The following is a 6,923-nucleotide window of genomic DNA, read 5'->3' as shown; positions in this document are numbered from 1 at the left end:
GAGGGCGCCAGAGGGGTTTGGGCTATGGTGTTTTTTGGACACAACTTTTTTTTCAGCTTTTAGGGGTGGAGGGCCGGGGGTGTCATACTCATAATTGTTTCACAAAAAACGAGGGGACATGAAATGAATGGTACTTTCCTCCCCCTTTAGGTACTGAGCAATAATTATGAGCCTGGAGTCGCAACAGTATACCAAAAATGCTCCCCTTCTCTGCAAAAAAATAATTTGCTCCCCCTTCTCAGGTTGCTATGATCTTTGCCCCCCTGCACATGTCAAATTTTTGGGATCGCAATTGCAAACCTACAAGGGTCTAGATATAAAATGCAAGTGCAGAGAGTAGGCCTAAGTAAACCCATACTGACCCCTCCCCTTTAGACCATTTTGATGTTCAGCTAATTTTTTTTAAAGTTCAGTCTTGCCAAAATATTTTTACCCTCCCAGTCCCCATAATTTCAACATGCCAAAAATAGGCCAGATTTGGGGAGCCCAAATTTAAGTATAGTGTCTAAGGGCCTAAAGCCTAATTTATTATTAAATTTTTATAAAAATGGTCAATAGCAGTCAGCATCCTAATAGATCCTCAGGATATATAAGTTACCCAGCTCTTTCCTGTCATTTCTTTGTGTCATTGCAATGTTTGCTTTTAAGTACAGGTAATATCTAAACTGCTGGAGTAATCCTTCTTTGAACAAGTTCATTAGGAATGTAGATTTCAACTGCCTAAGTGTAGCTGCCATGTGTAGATGAGTGCAATATACTGAGTAAATTGCTAAATGTTCACAGGGCAGCTATTGCACTAACCCACTTCTGGCACAGAGCAGTCATATACAGTGGAAACTCTTTAATACAAAATTTGTGGGGCCACAAAAGTTAGTTTGTCTTATCAGGATTTTGACTTATCCATCACATATTACATATGGATTCAGTGCCAGGGACCGGAAAATCAAGCTTGTCTTTATATCAGGTTTTTTGTATTATCAGAGCTTGTATTAAAGCCATAATGTACGATCTTATAAATATGAAATTGGTTTTTTATTTCAAACCTGATTTTTTGCATATTTGTAATGTTTACACATGTCCCAACTTGCACCTAAAAGGAATCGGCCAAATTTGTTGTCTTTGTAGGTCAATAGAGCAAAGTTCGACATATTATCATAATTTAAAAATTATGATATGTCCAACCATAGAACTGCAGTGCATGTTAAATGGCCAAAATAACCAGTGTGGTTTCTTTCACTTTACCTTGTTATTTCAACGTAAAATGGACATCAACCCTTCCCGTCAGTTATTACTAATATTATTCAACATTGTGAATAAAGAATAACCAAATTAAAATTTGACGGAAATCGTACATTAAGTACGATTAAAATGAGTTTCCACTGTATCAAGAAATAAATGACAAAAAGACTACATAAGAGACAAGCACACAGCAAACTATGTAAATACAATTTATTGACAATTCTACTTTAGTATATACAAAGATAACTCTCGTCATTAGACTGAGAGAGAAAATAATAATTATATGCAAAGGAGAAATAGACAGATTTCATAAACCAAGATTCTTAAAAAGGCAAATAAAGGTTGATTCAGTGTTAGAAATAAGATAGGCCCTGGGCCAGAAGCCTGTGAACATTGATGAGGGGCCATAGAATTTCAGGCTTTGGGGCTCGAATGGCCCTTGACAATTTTAGCCAATTTCTAACACTTTTTTAGATGAGGGAGCTTTTTTCTTCACAATAAAAGGATGAATCCAAACAATGGGTAATGATTTGACGCACAACACAGCCAGTACCTGTATCACTGAAAATATTCCTACATGTATTATGTTTCAATCACACATTGTGACTCATCCCGAATATACTTTGCTTTTGATACTTTGAATGATTTCCAGATTCCAAAAGCAAGGGCTAATTTGATTTCCATCCAAATATAAACAATTCACATTTGCATGATTCAACACATAAAATTCATATTTTGATATTAAAACTGATGATCTCACCTTTATCTAATATCAACATGTCAATGGCAAACAACTCCAATTACATCTTCCCTTTACATTTTACAGAAACAAAATATGAGTTTGAATGGGTAGGTATCAAAGTTCATTAAGGGGGTACTACACCCCTGCCCAAGTTTTTGCCTATTTTTACATTTTTTCCCAAAAATTATAGCGCATTGGGGACAAGTAAGATATGTATATTATAGGGCAAGGACTACAACTACTGCACTGGAAATTTTATTTCAGCACAGACAACAGTTGTGGAGTTACAGTCAAAATGAGGGAAAACCAATATTTGATCAATAAATCAATAACTACTTGCCTTGAGTTGCTGAATTTTCAGTGCAGTAGTTGTAGTCCTTGCCCCTATAATATACATATCTTACTTGTCACCAATGCGCTATGATTTTTGAGAAAAATGCAAAAATAGGCACAAAATTGGCCAGGGGTGTAGTACCCCCTTAAACTGATCACTATGTGTACTCATCTTCTCTGGTGTAACATAATCTGATCCACTCGGACCAAAGTCGCAAATTTAGAAATTTAAGTTATTACCATTTCAAACTTGCTCAGACTTAAATGCTTTTTAAATATTGAATCCAAACCCCCAAATACCTGCAAATTTTATCATACTTTTGCTCCTTCTATTGCTTATGCACTGTCGAAGTTACGTAATAATCAGATTAACTACCATAGCAATAGAGGAATACAATTTTTGAATAGATCACCCTGCACTACATGCAGATTCCACTAATCACCTGTGTATGTCTGCAAACATAGATTGAATACAACACCACTTTTTTCAAAAATACTAATCTTACAGGTGCGAGTGATCAGCCTTTCTTTGACATCTATGGTTCAATGCATAGGTACCTCGTGAATGTGGTAGTACTGGGCGATCTATTCAAAAATTCTATTCCTCTATTGCTATGGTAATTAATCCTGTTACATCATCACTTCGAAAGCGTATATCAATTTTATAATTGCCGACTTTGGTCCGATTGGATAAGAGTGTCACATATGCTGACCAATTACAACCGTATGGCACAGGCACATATTTTCCCTATCAAGCTGTACAATTACTGAAATTTCATTTATATTGGTGATGCAAATTTCTTGTTACATACTAGAATTCAAATGGCTTTTGCTGTATAAGTTAAAACACCACTCAATTTAATCAAAGCAGCACAATTTACAAAGACCGCCTTGTTTTAAAATTTGAAAGCTGAAAAGAGCTTGAATGACAAATTGTACATTTATATCATTTTATGAAGAAACCCAATTCAAACACCTGTACCGTGACCCAAGCCAATCGGACCAGGGACTGCCGTTTGAGGAGAGCGAGAGCAATCGCCCGCTACTGCTCTCCTTAAATCTGATATATGAGAGTGATTTTTAGCTCTCCTTAGATGACCAAACTCTCCTTACATTCTATATATGTGACACGATCTGGTCCATGGGGGCCAAAGGAGGGATTTTTGAAAATTGAGTTACTGTAATTATTACATTATACATACAATAGGCTATCATTTACTGAAAACACCTAAGGTCTAGCATACTTGGTTCTGATGTTATGAAGTTTTTTGATGTCTATTTTCTTATGTATTTTACTGTTTTTTACTCCATATTTTAACCTTTATCTCAGTTTCAAATTTGCCACCTTTGGCCCCCATGGACCAGATCGTGTCACATATTGTAAATGCTCTAAACAGCCCTCCTTGAAGGCTCCAGAAGAGCTATTTAATGTTCCCCTGCAAAATTCCAAAGGGCAGTCCCTGTCGGATCAAGGTAACTTTAAACATTACTAGCCCAACATTTGGTTTTCTCAAAGTTTTAACCCCCAGATGGGCATATACTTTTCAAATTCAAAACCTCCTGACTGCAAAGTTTCCTCAGTGTCAATTGATGGACAGTTACGTACATGCAAGTACCATCCTGCCCGTACAGGTACTGCATGTTTGTGGCAAAGCTGTGTTGTGCTGAGATCTCAAACAAGTAACATGCCATAAACCAGTAACCATTTCCAGTGAAATTTGTTTACAATCCACAAAAGGGACATTTGTGCACTCCTGTTCCACTGTATTCTTACACTGTTAAAATCTTAATGCTCTTGAGAACAATGACGGTAAATATATTGATTTGGCTTGTAAAGCCTGGCTTTTATGAGGAATCACCTGGACCCTGTTCCATCAGGACCCAATTATTTCTTTTTGGAATAACCATTTAAATAAACAAACAATATATATCTGATAGGTATAATTATTTGGCATACATAATATATCTCATTTCATAGAATAATTTCATAAAGCTGTGATAAACTTCAAACGTAAATGATATACGTAAAATACATTCTCATGCCTTTGTTCAAATTATAATATGGCGTGCACAATAGTGCAGTTTAATAAAGAATAATAATTTTAATTTTGTTCACACTTAACAGCTATTTCATAAAATGTGTGCATAAAATTGGAAAAAAAAAGGTGAATGTGATACAAATATTTGGGTGATTTTATTGGTGTGTAAAACATTACAAGAAATACATTTCATATGACATTACATGTAATTTCAAAGTGCAAATGTGTATGAATAAAAAAGTGTCAAATTCCTTACTTAAACATGTGAAGTTAATGAAAAAGTACTGAGTGCGCACTTATGGAGACATCATCAATAGCTGAGCAACACCTCAAACCGATAAATACAATATGATGTCATCAATAATCATGCAGATTACATTTTTAATAAGGCACATTGCAACATGAAACCAGGATATGAATATACATTGTAATTTGTAAAATACTGAAATTGCATCTGGTAAAGTGAATTACAGGTAAGGCATGTACAGGATATTGGCAATTCAATAATATAAGTTTTCCCTTCTTTGGATGTTGTTGATAGAACAGTTACTGCAAGTGAAATTGACAGAAAACTGCATTCTTAATTTTTAAACTTGCAGCAGTTGATGAAGGTACAAAAATTCTATAGCAAACTCAATATCAATAATCAGGTTATTCTTAATCTCACAGTAGGCACAATTGTTTTCATAAATTACAAAATATAATACATGGTACTTTGGACAACAAACAAGACATTCTTGGTAATATACATAAATTATACCCCCTGTTTGGTGAATATACTTCTGAAACTGAAAGGGAGCACTTTCTTTTTAAATAATATCAATGTGTATTACACAAGGGATGTTCGTATTGTTTGGTGTTACACTCTCCTATTCAACAAAGTCAAAATTACTCTATACTGTTTTTTTCTCTAGTGTGGTTGGTGCGCTTTTCATTGGGGGCAGCTTGGTCAAAGCGCTGGGGTACTGTGTGTTTAAAGATCTCGATTAGGTGGGCGTCACCAACTGCACTCAAGAAAAAGTAATGTGGCACCAGGGCTGGAATTTGGGCAGGGGAATCAATGAATCAAGTTTTACAAATATGTGACCATCCAGCACAACGGAGTCCTGAAGTCGCCAATCATCATTTTTAAGATATTCAACCAAAATATTCTGCTTGAAATTAGCTTTAAAATGATGTATATCATGTCTATAGTACTTGACATTTAAGTAGTGAAAAATCAATAAAACAGTCAATAAATCCTTTGTTTCCTATTGTTTATTGTTAAATTCAATGGAGCATATCTCAATAGTGGCACTGGAGACATCCAGGCTCAGTTGTGGTGGATGGTCACATATTGTTTGAAAGCAATTCACAATTAAATTGATACCTGTACAATTTAAGAACCACCGTACTCAGATGATATACACAAATCAAAAGATTATAATTGGGCTATTCCACCTGAAATCCATACACACCCTGTGGACGACCTAACTTTATCTCCCACACAGGGGTGCAGATTTCAAAAGGAGTCAACCATTTAGATTACCCTATTTGAATCCTTACTCCCTGTGTGAGAGATTAAGGTCATGTCTTCCATAAGGGGTGTGTGGATTTCAATTGGAATAGCCCATTTCTTTAAAGGTGTGTGCTCACTGCTCAGATTGACAGTCTCGCACACCCTCCTTGAGTCCTTGTTGTATCCTCTCAAAATGGTGATCACAAGAAAGCTCACATTTCTCATTACGCCAGTGAACTTATTTAGTTTACACATTACGAACAAAAAAAAAGTGGTTCCCAATGGTGGTTACCATTCATAATGTTATATGTTTTTGCTCTAAATACCAAAACCGCTGACCAGTGCAACTTGTGCAATCACATTACTTTAGGTACAGACCTCAATGTGAGGTACAAAATACAATATAATCTGACCACCCACCTTTAAAATAATAATCACTGACTTTCCCACTTAGTGAAACAATTCTTCCAGTTGTAGTACAATATTTACATCTACTTTTCCCATCTTATCACCATGACATATTGACTAAGCTATAATGTAATTGGTTGGGAAAGCAATTACAAATTTGGGGAATTCATTGTCTTAACATTGAAAAGATGTTTAACATTGAAAAGAAGTGAATACAATGGCTGAATCAAGAGTTCTACACAAATGTACGATGACTCGGATGTATATGTACAAATCTATTTACATCCCATATTATACTACATAATGTACTCAGCTACACCACTCAACAAAACAAAATACATTACTAAACAAAATATAAACATTACAAACACTGCATCATTATCCAATTCACACAGGGGTAGACATAAGGAGCAATAATCAGCTGGCCCAAGGGCAAATCAGCTGGCCCAAGGGCAAATCCACTGGCCCAAGGGCAAATCCACTGGCCCAGGTTTGTTGTTAATATTGTAACATTTAATTATGCTAAAATCCCAACTGGGATATCCAGACAGAAAATCTCCTGGCCCGACAGAGAAAACTACTGGCCAGGGCCAGCGGCTATATCGACCCCTGTTCACAGTGAATATCTGATACAAAATATAAATGAAAAACAGACAAACAGTGT

Source organism: Amphiura filiformis, chromosome 5 (genome assembly GCF_039555335.1).
Source record: "Amphiura filiformis chromosome 5, Afil_fr2py, whole genome shotgun sequence".
In the NCBI taxonomy this organism is placed as follows: Eukaryota; Metazoa; Echinodermata; class Ophiuroidea; order Amphilepidida; family Amphiuridae; genus Amphiura; species Amphiura filiformis.
The sequence above is the reverse complement of the archived record's forward strand: the minus strand, read 5'-3'. Positions refer to the sequence as shown.